The sequence below is a fragment of the Topomyia yanbarensis genome, chromosome 2, assembly GCF_030247195.1.
Source record: "Topomyia yanbarensis strain Yona2022 chromosome 2, ASM3024719v1, whole genome shotgun sequence".
Lineage (NCBI taxonomy): Eukaryota > Metazoa > Arthropoda > Insecta > Diptera > Culicidae > Topomyia > Topomyia yanbarensis.
In genome coordinates, this window is record NC_080671.1 from 277,316,596 (window position 1) to 277,333,821 (window position 17,226).

The following is a 17,226-nucleotide window of genomic DNA, read 5'->3' on the forward strand; positions in this document are numbered from 1 at the left end:
CCATTATCATAATAATAATTGCAACTTTCTTATCAAAAAAAAAACTATTATAGATCGAGAAAAATGTTCACCATTTGAATGTGGATTTGATCCAATAAATTATTCACGATTACCTTTTTCCCTACGATTTTTTTTTAATTGCAATTATTTTCTTAATTTTTGATGTTGAAATTGCTTTAATTTTACCAATAATTTTAATTATTAAATCATCAAATTTAATTAACTGAATTATTACAAGATTATTTTTCATTTTAATTTTATTAATTGAACTTTACCATGAATGAAATCAAGGAATATTAGAATGAAATAATTAATTATTAAATATGAAGCAATAAAGTGCAATTAGTTTCGACCTAATCATAGATGTTTAATCATCCTTATTTTAGGATAATAGTTAATTATAACATTTAATTTGCATTTAAAAAATATTGATATTTTCAATTTATCTTATTTTAATTGAAACCAAAAAGAGGTATATCACTGTTAATGATTTCAATGAACATTTATATTCCAATTAAATTAATTTTTAAAAATATAAATGGAATTAAATCATTAAAGAAAAAAGTTAGCAGCTTTTTCTTGATCATCATATTTTATTTATATAGTTTAATTAAAACATTACATTTTCAATGTAAAAATAAAAATATTTTTTTATAAATAATTTATTTAAAAATTAAAATAATTTCCTTAATATCTTCAATATTATGCTCTATATATAAGCTATTGAAATAATTTAAAAATGATAAAATAACTAAAATAAATAATCATATTATATATCTCAATAAATAAATTTTTAAATTATTATTCAGAAATTCTTGAATATATAAAGAATAATTTTTTAATTGAATATATAATAATTGTCCTCCAAAATATTCTCTTCAGCCTTGATCAAAAATTTTTAATCTTATAAATCCAATTAACAAAAATTTTTTTACTAATCTAAAAGTAGAAATTATTGGTAGAAATCATATTCATCCAAAAAATCTTCTAAAATTATAAAAATAAAAAGATTTATTTATAAAAAAAGAAACATTACTAATTAAATAACCAAATAATCCACCTAATAAACAAACTAATAATGTTAAAAATTTTATTATAAAAGGTAAACAAACTATTACTGGATTAAAAAATATTAATCAATTTAATATTCTTCCTCCAATAATAGCTATAAATATTAATCAAAAAATCCCAAAAATTATTGTTCATCTATTTTCTCTTAATTTATTTAATGAAATTCCATTATATTCTCCTGTTATTAAATAATATACTAATCGAAAAGAATAACAAACAGTTAAACCTGTAGAAAAAAAAGAAAAAAAAGAAAAGCAATTTAAATAAGACATTCTTACTATTTCTAATATTAAGTCTTTAGAATAAAACCCTGCTAAAAAAGGTATTCCACATAAAGCTAAATTAGCTACATTAAAACATCCGCATACTATTGGTAGGGAGACTGAGGAGACTTGATCCCCTTTTTTATTTTTCAATCCTACTCCGTGGAATGATATAAAAACTATGTATTTTTTGTAGTTTTATATTGTTTCTAGGGTTGACTGATAATCATAAAAAAATTACATGGAAATATTATACTGGACATGAGCTTTGAGCATTTTTGGAAAACAACAAAAAACTGGAAAATTCTTTGATTAGTGGAGACTCGATCCCTAATTTGGGGACACTTGATTATTTTTTGAAAACGTGTTTAAAAGAGCATGTAGGGTAGTAAGCCTATTTTTACCCTTTTTCTATTATCATACTACCCATCTGAAGCCTTTGGTTAGAGCAGCTTCTGATATCTTTGCTTAACGCATTGGCTCAAATGGTGTTGCAATAATTGGGGTACTCGATTAGAGTTTTTGCTGCGCTCAAACAGAAGATATTCACCATTCTCAAGACAATTTTGTTATTATATTGGCTCTTAATAAGAGGCGAATGACCTTAAGGCTAAAACCTCTATAATCGAAATAAAAAATGGCTCCTAATAACAAAGCAAAGAAGCTGAAATAATAAAATTAATAATGAAATAATGTGGTATTCTCCCTAATAGGACAAAAATAGGTACCTAACCCCATTCAATGTTATAAATGTATTGTGGTATTGATTAAATTGTTGTGATTACATATTACTATATTTGTTACTACATATTACGCATCTCTCACAAGATTTTTTTTACGAATTCCCCAAATCTCTGTGCAATGTCGTTATTATGGTTGAGGAACGTCAAATGTGGGATGCATGGTCTCCCCCACTGTAGTATCAATTACAGTTAAGTTTCTGTACGATGAAGCGTTCATTTTTGACAGTATTTTTTGTTATTTTATGGCAACAATGACTTCAATTGCTCTGGTGTGAATTTGGTTATTTTCAGTGGTGTGTATGAAGCATGGCGAAGGGGATCAAATCTCCACAAATTTGAAGGGATCAAGTGAACCCATAGCATCTATTTCAGCAAATTTTAGCACAAGTGTAGCTGAACAAAAAAATCAGCTCAATCATAACGTATTCATATAATTGACATTCTCCTGTAATTCTGAATGCAAAAATATAGTATGTAGTGGGTTACTTTATAAATTGTATAAAAGTTTGAAAATTTAGAAAATAAATCTTCTTCAGTTCTTCCGAGATTTTTTTCTTTGAATCGGTAAAAATTCAGTAACACATGTCCAATTTATTTTTTTCTGTTAAAGAAACATATGTTTAGATAAAACTGCGCAACTTTCTAGTATATTCGATTAACGTATTCTGATCCGCCTTTGTGTTATAATGATGGGATTAAGTCTCCCCGGGGATCAAGTCTCCTCATTCTCCCCTATTCGTATTCTTAAATTTCCTATAAATCGAATATCTTGAATATTTCTTATACAATGAATTACAGCACCTGCACATATAAATAATAATGCTTTAAAAAAAGCATTAGTTAATAAATGAAAAAAAGCTAATTTTATATATCCCATTGACAAAATTCTTATTATTAAACCTAATTGTCTTAAAGTAGATAAAGCAATAATTTTTTTAAAATCGAATTCAAAATTAGCTCCTAATCCAGCCATAAATATTGTTAAACCAGAAATTAATAATAAAATTTGACTAATTTTTCTATCAATAATTAATAAATTTAAACGAATTAATAAATAAACTCCAGCTGTTACTAAAGTTGATGAATGAACTAATGCTGATACAGGAGTAGGGGCTGCTGTGGCTGCAGGTAATCAAGAAGAAAAAGGAATTTGGGCTCTTTTTGTTATAGCAGCCAATATTACTAAATAACCAATAATTATTATACAAAAGTCTTTTTTTATAATTTCTAAATAATAAATATAATTTCATCTACCATAATTTAATATTCAAGCAATTGCTAATAATAAAGCAACATCTCCAATACGATTAGATAATGCAGTTAATATTCCTGCATTATAAGATTTTACATTTTGAAAATAAATTACTAAACAATAAGGAACTAATCCTAAACCATCTCAACCAAATAAAATTATAATTAAATTTGGTCTAATAATTAATATTATTATTGATAATACAAATATTAATACTAATAAAATAAATCGATTAATATTAAAATCTTCTTCTATATATTGTTTTTTATAAAAAATTACTAAACAAGAAATAAATAAAACAAATGATATAAATATTAAACTTATTCAATCAAATAAAAAAGTTATAACAATTGATATAGAATGTAAAGAAATAATTTCTCATTCAATAAAATAAACTAAATTAATTAATAAAAATTTTAATCTAGATATAAATAATATAATACTAAAAAATAATAAAATATAAAAGCTATTTTTACAATAATTTAAATTTAACACGATCTAAAATGAAAATTCATATCTTTGACACCACAAATCAATATTTTAATTAAACTATTTAAATTAAAGTCATAATATAAAAAAAATCTTTTTATAATTAATAAATTTAAAGGTAATCAATGTATTATTAATAATAAATATTATCGGATTAATCCCGTTGAAAAAAATGAAATTCTAGAATAAAATTTTCCATGTTGTCTATAAGCAAATAAATATAATGTATAAGCTGCTCTAAAAAATGATAAAAATATTGAACCAATTATTGTTAATCAAGATCATCTAATAATTCTATTTATTAAAGAAATTTCACCTAATAAATTTAAAGTTGGAGGAGCTGCCATAGTTCTTGAACATAATAAAATCATCATAAAGATAATCTAGGAATAAAATTTATTATACCTTTATTAATTAATAATTTTCGTCTTCTTATTTGTTCATATCTAATATTAGCTAAACAAAAAAGTCCTGAAGAACACAAACCATGAGAAATTATTAATCTATATGCTCCATTTAATCCTTAATAACTTATTGTTAATAAACCACTTAAAACAATTCCTATATGAGCAACTGATGAATAAGCAAATAAAGCTTTTAAATCTATTTGTAATAAACAAATTAAACTTACTAAAACTCCTCCAATTAATCTAATTCTAATTCATACAAAATTAAATTTTATTCCTAAAATTTGTAATAAAGCAAATATTCGAAATAAGCCATATCCCCCTAATTTTAATAATACTCCAGCTAAAATTATTGAACCAGAAATTGGAGCTTCTACATGAGCTTTTGGTAATCATAAATGAACCAAAAATATTGGTATTTTTACCAAAAAAGCAAAAACTATACATAAATATAAAAATCAAAATTATTTTTTTATATAACTTAATATATATATATATATATATATATATATATATATATATATATATATATATATATATATATATATATATATATATATATATATATATATATATATATATATATATATATATATATATATATATATATATATATATATATATATATATATATATATATATATATATATATATATATATATATACCAATTCCAATTAATAAAGGTAATGATGCTAATAAAGTATAAAATAATAAATAAATTCCTGCTTGTAAACGTTCTGGTTGATATCCTCATCCTAAAATTAAAAATAATGTAGGAATTAATCTACTTTCAAAAAATAAATAAAATATAAAAATTCTTATTGAACTAAAAGTTAATAATAACATTAATAATAATTAAATAATTATAAATACAAAAATTAATATAACTATTTAATTGAATAACTTTTTCTCTAGCTATTAATATTAAACTGCAAATTCAAATTCTTAATAAAATTAATCCATAAGAAATTATATCTATTCCAAAATAATAAGAAATTTCACAAAAATAATAATAAAATCTAATATTAATTATAAAAATTAAAGAAACTAAAAATAATAAATTTTGTATTATTCAATAAATATTTTTATTAATAAATAAAAATATTATAAATATTAATATAAAAATAAATTTTAACATTGTAAAATTGAAAATCTTTGAAAATAATCATTTCCATGAGTTCGAATTATTGACACTAAAATTTATAAACCTAAAATCCCCTCACATACACAAAATCTTAAAAAAAATATTCTAAAATATCCTTCAAAATTTCTAAAATTTAAATATAATAATAAAAATAAAATTAAAACCATAAATTCTAATCTCAAAAGAGTACAAAGTAAATGTTTTCTTCTAGAAATAAAAGTAATACAACTAAATATAAATATTATTATAATAATAAAATTAATAAATAAATTTGTCATTAGTTTTAATATTTTAAAAACCTGTTTTAAGCCACCTAGCGGTGCAATTGTGCCTTTCTCATTTCTCTAAACTATGGCACGGAGACTTTTTATGTTCAACATAATTGTGGAAATGTCCATTACATTCTTAGTACACTTTGCACTTATACACAATGGCATGCCAGCCACGAACTTGATGAGCTACGTGTCGACGGTGAAACACTTGAAACAAAAAAATATCATACTCCATTAGCCTAATCAGCATTAGATCAATGTTATCTGCTTGCTAACTCATTTTGTCATGCGGGGGTGGGTGTGTAAGAAGGGCGAAAGTCCCATGAACGAACGACTCCCCAGTGAATAAGCACAACCGAGCGGCCTGCTTACTAATTGTTTTTATTATTCACTTTATCACACTTATGTAATTATACACTTCATTTACATCCTACGTTGATTTTCCTAACTTTCCCTGCTCTAGTTTTTCTTCACTACTTCGAATTAATTTCAATGCATTTCTTATGATGAAATTCTACTTACTTCACGCGCCGGTCGCGGCCGGGCGATCACTCAGTACCGTCTGAATTCTTTACAAATCATTGTGACTTCTTATATACATGAGTGTCACATGTCCCAAAGAGAAGCCCGGAGATCACGACGCCTAAAAACAAAACATTCCCACTTTACTCGCGAGAGCAGTTGGTTACTCGTGGTTTGCTGTGGCAATTTTAAAAACAATAAACAGTCGCGCCCGTGAAAACGCAAGCATCTTAAAACACACAGCGGCGGTTGTTGCTTAGTTCGAAGTACATGACCTAGGTACAACGTCGGTGCCCGTGTGTTAAACAAATAGCTTGGTTTAAAGGCCGTTGCCATATGATGTAACCTATCCATGAAATCTAGTTTTCATTATTTGATGCAAATGGAAAGTTTACAGGGATTGTACCTTGAGAAGGTTATCGGCTCTGCATATCCCCTCTCTCCCAAGCTTGATGTCGGTTCCTTTTGAAGAAAGGTATCGGAATCAAGATTGGATGTGTTGGGAGAAAATTACAATAATCACATATTCATTTACATGTACTTATTTTAAATACTCCGTGATTCTCTACACGTTGTTGTCTTAATACTTCTGCCCTACTAATCCTATCCTTACGATGGTCCTCAGAAGCCTCGATGATGTCTTGATTAGTATTTGGTCGCCAGGCCCACCAATCGCCGACTATGCTGATGTGTGGTTTCGGTTGATTTCATTATTGAGTTATTTTCCAGATATTTTGTATTCCTGTGGCTGCTCGACTTTGAAAATCAGGCGTGGGTGTATTGTTGTCGTTACTCGGGTGTTTCGATTGTTGCTAATCTGCTGCTATATCGATGATATATGACGTAGACGCGTGCTTCCTTTGCAACAGTTCTCATGTTGGTAGATCATGTCTGACTTTAGTAGATGTATTCGCTGACCATAATTATAATCTTTAGATGTTTAGGCTCCGATTGAATTTCTGTGGTGTCTGCTGGTACAGTTATACATGTGACGTTTTTGGTAGTCGCAGTTTGGTGTTTGATAGACTTTCTGTGGAATGTGTGGTGGTAGCTTCGTTTTAGTTGTTAATTTTTGTTGAAGATAACTTCTGCTGATTGGTTATTTGATGCTGATGCATTTCGTTTGTTATGAGTTGAGTTTGATGTGTGAAACGATGGATGTTGATTTTATATGGTGTTTCTCCAGAAAATTTGTATGCTTTTTTGATGTCTTGTTGTTGACTTACTCGATGACGTTGGTTGAAATTAACGTTGCTGTGTAGTCTTCACTTGTAGTTGATTTAGTTTATAGGATTTTAATTGGTTCTGTTGAAACATCTTCTTATCGTTAGTTTCGATAAGCGATGAAAACATAATCTGCTTCTCGCCGATCGTTGCTAAATCGATCCTTTCGCTCCTTTACTTTCCATCTCTCCCGTAATCGGCCAATCCTGATGACACAACCCACACCTTCTTCTCTCAGTCTTCTGTCATCATATATTTCACCATTGTCTCTGACGTTCTCCCGGCTGCTTCCTTTCCATTCATTTGTGGGTCTGCCTGACTTCTGAGGACGGTTCAAATAAAAATGTCCCTACTGGTGGCATTATTGACGATAGCTATAAAATGATACAAACATGTTGCTTTTATTTTTTGTTTTTCCATTATCGTTTACGATAAACGGTATTCATTAGGCCATTACAAATCTTTTTTAAAAATTATGTCCAAGTACAAATTTTTTTCTGAAGGGGGGGGCAAACAAAAAATAAATATTTATTTTAATAAACACAATTTTTTTTCTTTTTACATTTTCTTTCGATTGTTCTCGTGGACGTTTCCGCAGGGTGATTTCGTATAGCGGGGTTGAGCTATTTGTTTTACTAGAAAAATTCAAGCAAACATTACTGAATCAATCAAAAGTTCACATAGGAAAGGGATGCTAAAGTTTTCGTTTTAAATAATTTTCCGAACAGTGCAATTTCTAAATTCCCAATAAAAGCTTGAAAGTTCTCTATGAACTTAATGTAAACATTTAAGAGTACATTAAGGTATTAACTTTTGGTTGCTTGAATAGTTTTCGTTCCGTTGTGGCGGCATAAGGACCGACTGTACACACAAGGCATGAAAATCGGTCAAAGGTTTTTCATATAAGGAAGACTGTGCAATCACTCTGAAACTCGACTTTTTAAGCTTGGGCAATCGTCTCCGTGTCGAGTGTCTCCTCTTCTAGCGATTGTCCGATTACTTGGAACACCACATCATCCGTGAAGCCAAAAATCGTTATATCTCTGGGAAGGTTCAGCTTCAATACTCCATCGTACACTGCGTTCCACAGCGTCGAGTCGAGGAACGTCAGTTGTAGTTGTGATTCCCCCTTGTCTGTCTCGTAGATCAGTGTTCGGTACTGAAAGTAGCTCTATAATATCCTGCAGAGTTACTCATGCTGTACAGCGAATGGGCGATTGCTTCCCAGCTAGTACTATTGAAGCATTCTTCACGTCTAAGGGAGCACCACGAAATCCTTATCTCTGCTGTCTCCACAGCTCCCACAACCGTTTGGATGGATTTCATTGTAGCCCTGCCTATAAGGAAGCCGAATTACATGAGATGCCGTTCTCACGGTCCGCGTACTTCGTTAGCTTGTTCAGGATTACTCCTTCTCTCTAACATTACCAAGGGATATATTGACTACGCTGAAAGATTTCCATGTTGTCCCGACATCGGAAGCAACATCAGCTTTTGTCGCTTCCAATTATCGGATCGTTTTGAACATATCCAGGCTCTTATGTATCGCTTCACTTTTATGGCTTTCGCCATCTCGATAAGCTGTTTGTTGGTAAATCGATCTTCATCTTTGTGATCATCCTCCTCACTGTACAACGTAAATAGATTCATGTTGTGGGGGAAAACCTTTCGATGGTGACCTCCATCTTTTCCGGGCACCTTTCAGGTGGTGCAACTGAGCCTTTTATCTTTGTTATGCCAACTTTGTAGATCTCTCCTAAGGAAATTCGCGTTGGCTTTGTGGCAAGGCTTTCTTGTACAGCTTGACTGCTTTGTTGAGAGCGGTTCTTGCAGCTCGCTTCCCTCGAGCTTTCTGACTTCTTTTTTAATTTTAAATATATTTGACACGGCACAATGCGTGAGCACAACTGAGCCGTGGAGCGCACCTTGGGGGTCATTTGGTCCGTCTTCTCTCGCGTTTTCGTTTACGTCCATGTCATCATCGGTACTGCATTCATCTTGCTCATCGTCGGATGTTCTTATTTGTTGTTTGTGCTTACGGGTCGCTATTGTAAATCCTTCTTCATCGGTATTAGATTCCTTATTGGTGGTGTTGGTTGTTGGTTTAGAAACATTTACTGTAATCGTTGTTACTTCGATGTTGGTAATGGCAGTTAGTTTAGTGGTACTGGGACCGATCGTTGTTGAGCTGGTGGTTGTGAATGCCCAGTCTGCAGTCGTTGGTTTACCAACTGGTTGTGGTTTAACATACGATGATTGTATACCGGCTTTGGTCGTATCAGGTGGAATTTCTTTAGCAGTCTCTGCGCAAGGTTTCCCGTGGTGTAGCGGATGATCACAACATTGACAGGTAGGAATCTGTCCTGGGTGCGTGACTAGTGTTCGTTGAGAATATTCAACACCATGAGGTGATTTGCATGTGAAAGTCAAGTAAGAGGGAATAGGTTTTGTCGGACGCATTCTCACCACACGAACTCCGTTGCGGAGTCTTGGGAAGTAGTTCCTCCAACTATCTTCCTTAACACTATTCACCTCTCCGTATTTTGACAGGATTTGTTTGATAGCGAAGGAACTAGTACGTGGTGCCAGGTCATGTATCTTTATTTCAATGCTGTCAACATCTATATACGTTGGGATACTGTATAAAATGTTATTACATTCGATGATGTGTTTCATGTTGTTCTGGGAGGCGAATGATTCTGATTGACTAATATTTTTTAACATATTCAGTACCGCATGACGTAAATGGTGGAATTGCACCGCATAAAGTACCGCAAGCTACGTTGAACTTCAAGTTCACCTTCAACATTTGCTCCCCTTCATGAATTGATGGTATTACCGGATATTTCGTGTAGTCAACAGCAACACAGTTTGCCTGCATCGTGATATACTTTTGCTTGGCATTATCACTCATTGTTTGTTCACGTATCACACACTAGGCAGAAGGAATCAATTTTTGCCAAGCGTCGCGCGGATAAATTTGATTACTTGCCCTGCTATTGCAGCGGAGCGATTTCTAGCTTCTGAACTGAGCGAGATGAGAAACCGAAGTGATCTCCGACTTCTTCTCCAAGCTCGGAGGCAACTTATACGTAGATCGATAATCGTCGTATTGCACCCGGCGACCGTTTCTCAGTTTCCCATCCCTTGGTATGGTCGCATTACACGCCTTTGTTAGTAGTGCCGTGAACTCGTTCGCATTTAGGTTGAAGAGGATACCCTTAAATTCAAGTTCTTCGACGGACACGTTCCTGTGAAAAATCGCTGTTTTCCATCTTCACTCGTTTATAAATCTCCTACATATTCATATTCATGTGTAGTTCATAGTCCTGTTATCAATGCTGTACCAAATCGCTTGGTGGTCGCTGTGGATATATCCTCGCACACTTTTCAGTCCATCTTTCCGGTTACTCCAAGGCTACAAAAATTGACATCGATAATGGATTCCCGGTTCTTCCTGCGGTAAGTGCCGATGATACCATTATTTGTAAGATCTATATTTAGTTTTGCTAGAGCATTCTTGATCGCTGATGGCCAGACAAAGTTCTTTTGATTCCAGCGTCTATCTCGAAAATTTCGCATGTTTCTGGTTCTTGGAATATTTCAGAATTAATGTCTCTTCGAGTTCTTGGAAAACGGCTTATTCGATTTTCACAAGCTTAGCCTTAAATGTAAGGTTTAGTAGCAGATTTTGATCTGATCAAGTTCATAAGAATCGCACATATGGCTGCGGATATACGGTATGAATACTACTATCCCATATGAATTTTTTAAATGTCAAAAACCTTTCGGTAAAGCTCATGTATATTGAATATTGAACCACATATAAATCTCCAGGAGTTTGATTTGAATTCAGATTGTTTCCGTATCGAAATTATTTTCGAATGCAACAATCGATTCTGTCTCTATCGACTGTTGCGTTTAAAATGGAATCGATTCAGAAGTCGGTCTGTATTAGCCTTTCCATGAGATCCCGAGCAAAGTCCAACATCAAAATTACAGCAAATAGACAACATATTTTGATATCAAGCATCAAATTGAAATCTTATTTTGATATCAGTTTAAACTTTTTCAGATATAACATCATATTTTGATCTCATTTTGATGTGCTTACATTTTTAGAAAAAAATGTTTGTTTCTATTTCATCAAATTGATTACTTATTTTGTTATCAATGAAATATTTCACCATCTCAATGAGTTTTCAATTTGCTTTCACTGATAGCATGAATAGTTTTCTGTTTGATGTCATAGTGCAATTTTTCTGCTTTCGATTTTGATCTTTTAACCGTTAAAACGACCAAAATGATAACAACCTGAGCAATCATTCCCTACTACATCACAACATCAAGTTTAGTTCTCAATTTGTTATCAGACTCTGATCGGGATGTTTGTTTGATAATACACAGATGGGTCCTTCCTTCTGCGACCAGCAAACGTTTCATTTGGTGTTGGACTGGATCGATGATCTCATTTAAACTTCACATTTACCCGAGAATGGTCAAAATAAAAATTATCATGGGATGGTAATTTCTAAAACTACCATAATAGTTTTCAGTTACGAAAAGCAAAACTCTATGGAAGCTATTGTTGTTCTATAAAACGTGACAATTTTTTGAATTCTGGTTAATTTAAAAAAATTATTTGCCCCCTGATTTTTTTCAGCGATTTTGAAGGGGGGGGGTGACATAATTTTTAAAAAATATTTGTAATGGCCTTAATAGTTGCTCAAAAATGTTAGTGGTTAGTTTAATCTTCTCGAGTGTTCTTATTAAAAACACTTCCTCGAAAAGATTATTAATGTTAGTTATTGCCTCTGTACATAAAAGGTGAGCTAGTATCAAATGTTAGCTTGAACGTTAATTAGTATCTTTAGTCGAAATTATTTGGCTTTAATTAATTGATCTCGATGGAATTGTCTAATTTCTCACGTGGATAAATAATATAGTGTAGATAGATAGTGTAGTGTAATAGTGATAAATATACATAATCGATACCTTATAAGATGATATACCATACCAACTATGCCTATGTTCGAATTTCGACTTTTATGTCGAATCCTCCCATCGCCTTCCGAAGATTTGCGTCCTACCGTAAAGTGGATGGACCTAACCGTTGGAATATAATAAATGAAATTTATATTAGTTGTACTTAAAATAGTTCACCACATCCAGAACGCTCAATACATTTCTTTCTTTTGTTCCACTCTTTGTCGCATAGTGGCCAGAAATCAACCGAAAATCTTCTTATTTTCATTCTTCATCCAGATTCAAAACTTCGGAGCTTTTTGTTGCAATTTGTTTACTTGAATAATTTGTTTCTTTTTAACGAATTAAATTTTTTTTACGGGTACTTCTCTTGCTTTCTATCTATATAAATATATATATTTTTTATAATTTCGATTTCCACTTTATCTTTTCGCTTGTTTCGTTTTAACCTCATAATTCTTCACATATCTCGAAGTTCAAACCAGTACGTTGGACGGGTTCATGAAACGCCTCACGGTGTATTTATTAGAACAATTTTATGCAAAAAAATTCAGCATCTCTGAAACTTCGGAATATGAAAGAATGGGCTTTCCCCTTTCATTTGAAACTAAGATCAAAATAATCCGTCGGGGGGTCCAGAGCAACTTTTTTTTTTGAAGTTTTTTTCGTAACAATATAAGTTTTACTACTGGAGATAGTTCATATTTCTGTCCCTAGATGGTGCTTTATACATTCGAACAACACTAAAAGTGAGAATTTGATAGAAAATTTAGTTGTCTACAAGTTTGTTGACCACTAAAAATTGATCTGAAATCATCCGGAAAAGTTGTTTAAGATTTTAACAAAGTTATATCTAAGATAGTTTCACACGAGGCCTAGTGGTTTGGAAATATGTTTTCTCGCACTTATTACATTACCAAAAAAAATAGTTGGGTTTAGTGGCATGAACATATTAGACGGGATTCATTACGTTGACAATTCTAATTGAACTTCTGAAAATAAGGATGTTTGACATAGTCAGAAAACTATTTGTGCTTTTGGTTTGTAATCTTTCCCGATAGGTTCGAAGGGACTACCATTCATCGGAAGGTATGGATTGGTTACAAGGGTTTGCTTACATTTATGTTTTGTTACACGGGTGTTTTAGAAAGGACCATACCTCGTATAATTTCGGTTATGATCGCTTAAGTCAGCTATTATAATTCCGTTCAAGACGAAATGTTGGGACACACCGTTTCTAATTTAACGCAAACCACAGCAGTAACTGCCCAAATTAGTGGCTAGTGTGAAATGATTTATTCAAATTTTCTCCGCAAAGCATATTGTGGCAGTTGGATTTTACGGCCATTTCCTATCAATTAGGCGAGATATCGTTACTAAATTGATCCTAGATTATGCGATATGTATTACTTTTGAAAACAAAATATGATTTGAGTACAACAATAACCTTATATACATAGAAGTACTAGAATATATCCCAAAAAATTGTCTTGATCCAAAAACTCAAAGTTTTTTGTTCACTGTTTGTCACATTGAGTTAATTTTGAAAACGGATAATCAGCGTTTTGAACCAAGCGTTGCAATGAAATCCGCGAAATATTGCAATGGTGTTAACAGTTTTATTGAGTTTGTTCAAATATAAAGGTTGAAGTTCAGGACAAGTCAATTTTATACGAAGATGCTAACAGAGTAGGAGATTCGTGTAAGAAGAGTTATCAGTCATCCCTGAAAACAATCGAAAAAATGAAGAAGATTATTATTAATTGAAAAGGCTGTTTCTGCGGGAGTAATCACTTACCATCATGGAAAAGAATATTAATATCATACTAGTTTGGTCAACACTTATCTAAAACTTCTCATCCCAAAAATATGAATGGTGCCCTGTATCAGGGAATTATAATTTTCAGCTAAAAGATGACTTTCCAAGCCCTCAAATTCCGCTGAATTCACTATTGAACTAAACTCAATTATTTGGCAAATATAAAAAGTGCTTGTGAATTAACAAACCACTAGGTCTTCTGTGAAACTAACTTAGACTTAGAATTCGTTAAAATATTAAACTACTTTTCGGGATAATTTCAAATCGGGTTTTAGTTGGTAACAAAGTTGTAGACAATTAAATAATCTATCAGATTCTCACTTTTAGTGCTGTTCGAATGTCTAAAACACCATCTAGGGGCAGAAATATGAACTAGTTTCATTGTAAAATCTATGTTTTCACGAAAAAAAAACTTCAAAAAAAAAGTTGCTCTAGACCCCCCGACGGATTATTTTGATTTTGGTTTCAAATGAAAGGGGAAAGCCCATTCTTTCATATCATGAAGTTTCAGAGATGCTGAATTTTTTTGCATAAAGTTGTTAAAAAAAGACACCGTGCGCCTCTTTGGTAAATTCAAATACTTTAAGCGTGTTTGCCAGACGTCTCTTTCGAATATAAATTACTCAATAATTTTCTAATGCCTCTGGCACTTTTTTCTTTTTCTGACGGTGTTCGTCACATATATTTTATTGTTCCCATTTGTTCCCTTATTTTCCCATTATTCCGGCTCTTCACCCTTTTCGCCCTTACTTGATTCGGTCTCGTTTGTCAACTTTTTCGTCCTATCTGAAATTTTAAACACTCGTTCGTACTTCATTCATTTATCATACATCCTGGCGTCAGTTTCCTTGTGTATCATATACCCTTTTCACTCCAGGGGTCCGACTTCCCCTTGCTCATTCATTCTTGTGTTCCCATCTCGATGCTTCGGCATTGTTTACTCCGGAGTTTCAAATCGTAGTATAGCTTACACGATCCGATTTAGAAAATACGTGAGACCCCCCTATAATTTTGGCTCTAGCTCTGGTCCTTTGACTCTGGCTTTTGGCTCTACTTTTATTTTGGCTCTGGTTTACTGACTCAGGCCTTCTTATATGTTTCTTTTTATAACATTGTGATCGGCTAAGGTCCTTTGACTCTGGCATTTCTGTATTTTTTTTCTTAGTTTGGTTCAGGTTTCTCGGACTCTGACCATCTCTTGTATTCGATTTTGTTATAAGTGTTTTGCAACCTTCATTCTGATTGCCCTTTTTCCATGTATTCAATTTATATTACTTTTATTCGCAACCTTTCCTTCGATTGCATCTTTTTCATGTTTTTATCATATCCCATTTTTTATACGACAGTCTTCTTGACTCGTAAATGAAAACAAAACCCCACTTTCTGGCTTTATATTTTCTACCATTTTAAATTGATTTTTATCGACATTGCAGCTTTTTTTAACTTTTCATTAAAAATCATGTACCCGTATTATATGTTGCTTTTTGCCTTTCTCATATAGAAAGGTTATGCAATCACTCTGAAAAACGTCAACCTAATCCCGGCCCGGAGGGCCGAGTGTCATATCCCATTCGACTCAGTTCGTCGAGATCGGAAAAAGTCTGTATGTGTGTGTATGTGTGTTTTTTTTTACAATGGAGAACTCGAACCTTTATGTCCTAGCCCAGTACACGTGCTAACGGTAGGGTCCAATCTACCACACGGGGTGCACTGGGGGCGTGTCGGACTCGAATGGTGACCAGCCATTAATACCGACTAAACTCCATTGGGCTCCGCCATCATTCTTCCCAGGAACTACCTCTCGGTATTACTTCTGGGGGGATGGCTGTACTAAATGTACTCATTCACTGTCACTCACGCGTTCATACGTCCTGTATGAGGCTTACTTGGGTGCTCTCTCAATCGCACTTTGATTCACTCTCAAACACTCCCACATGAGGCTGACTTTTGTGCTCACCTTTTTCGTTCCTTGCGAGGCTGACTTGTGTGCTCACCTTACTCATTCCTTGCTAGGCTTACTTTTGTGCTCGCCCCACCCATACCATGTGAGGCTGACTTGGGTGCTCACCCTATCACCTGATTCATTCTCAATCGTGCCACTTTATTGTACCTCTGTCACTCCCCCTGGCATCCCATGTGGGACATTTTTCTTAGGCCCCACTTCTGACATACCATGCGAGGCTGATTTGTGTGCTCACCTTTTTTATTCCTTGCTAGGCTGACTTTTGTGCTAGCCTCTACCATACCATGTGAGGCTGACTTTTGTGCTCACCCTTAACATGCCGTGTGAGACTGACTTGGATGCTCACCCTTTCACTCCTCTGCCACGCCATGAGGCATCGATAGCTAAGTCCCAACATACTACGCTACGACCCTCCCGTCTTGGCATGAGGCAGTCCACTTATACGCCTATACACTCACTCTTCTGTCTTGCTTCGGGGTGGCTGGGTTTACCCCTTACGCGGTTGCCAGTCGCTGCGCCAAACTTGCCTCGGCATGAACAGACCATTCACTCCCTTTTTTTTCGCTTGGCCTTTTTCGCTCCAGCTAACCAATCACTAGTTAGCCGTGCCCGTCGTCTGTTGCTCGGTTCGCCAGATTACCTGTAGCCTACTGGCAATCTGGATGGTAGCAGCCGAGACTGCGTTCCACTTCTCCACCGATTGACACATCCGCTGAATAAGGGTATCAGGGGTTGTGTCCCGCCCATAGACGTCAAGCATTGCTCTTCTTTCGACGTCAAACCGATGACATACGAACAGTATGTGTTCGGCAGTTTCATCTACACCTGGGCAGTCCGGGCAGACTGGGATCTCCGCGTGCCCGAACCTGTGGAGGTACTGTCCAGCCATAGCCTGACAGGAATTGTGTCAGGTGGAAGTGAACTTCCCCATGGGGTCTTCCCACCCAGCTCGATATGCTAGGTATCAGCCGGTGGGTCCACCTACCTTTCGGGGAGTTGTCACACTCACGCTGCCATCTGGCGACCGAGGTCACCCTGGTGCGCTCGCGGGCTCCCCTATTTCCACGTAG

General features: G+C 33.5%; 2 pseudogenes; both read right to left on the reverse strand.

The window, feature by feature from the left end:
* Positions 1–1,202: 1,202 nt before the first annotated feature.
* On the reverse strand, positions 1,203–3,629 carry LOC131680363 (NADH-ubiquinone oxidoreductase chain 5-like; annotated as a pseudogene).
* Positions 3,630–3,919: 290 nt separating this feature from the next.
* LOC131683187 (NADH-ubiquinone oxidoreductase chain 4-like) lies at positions 3,920–5,364 on the reverse strand (annotated as a pseudogene).
* Positions 5,365–17,226: the final 11,862 nt, after the last annotated feature.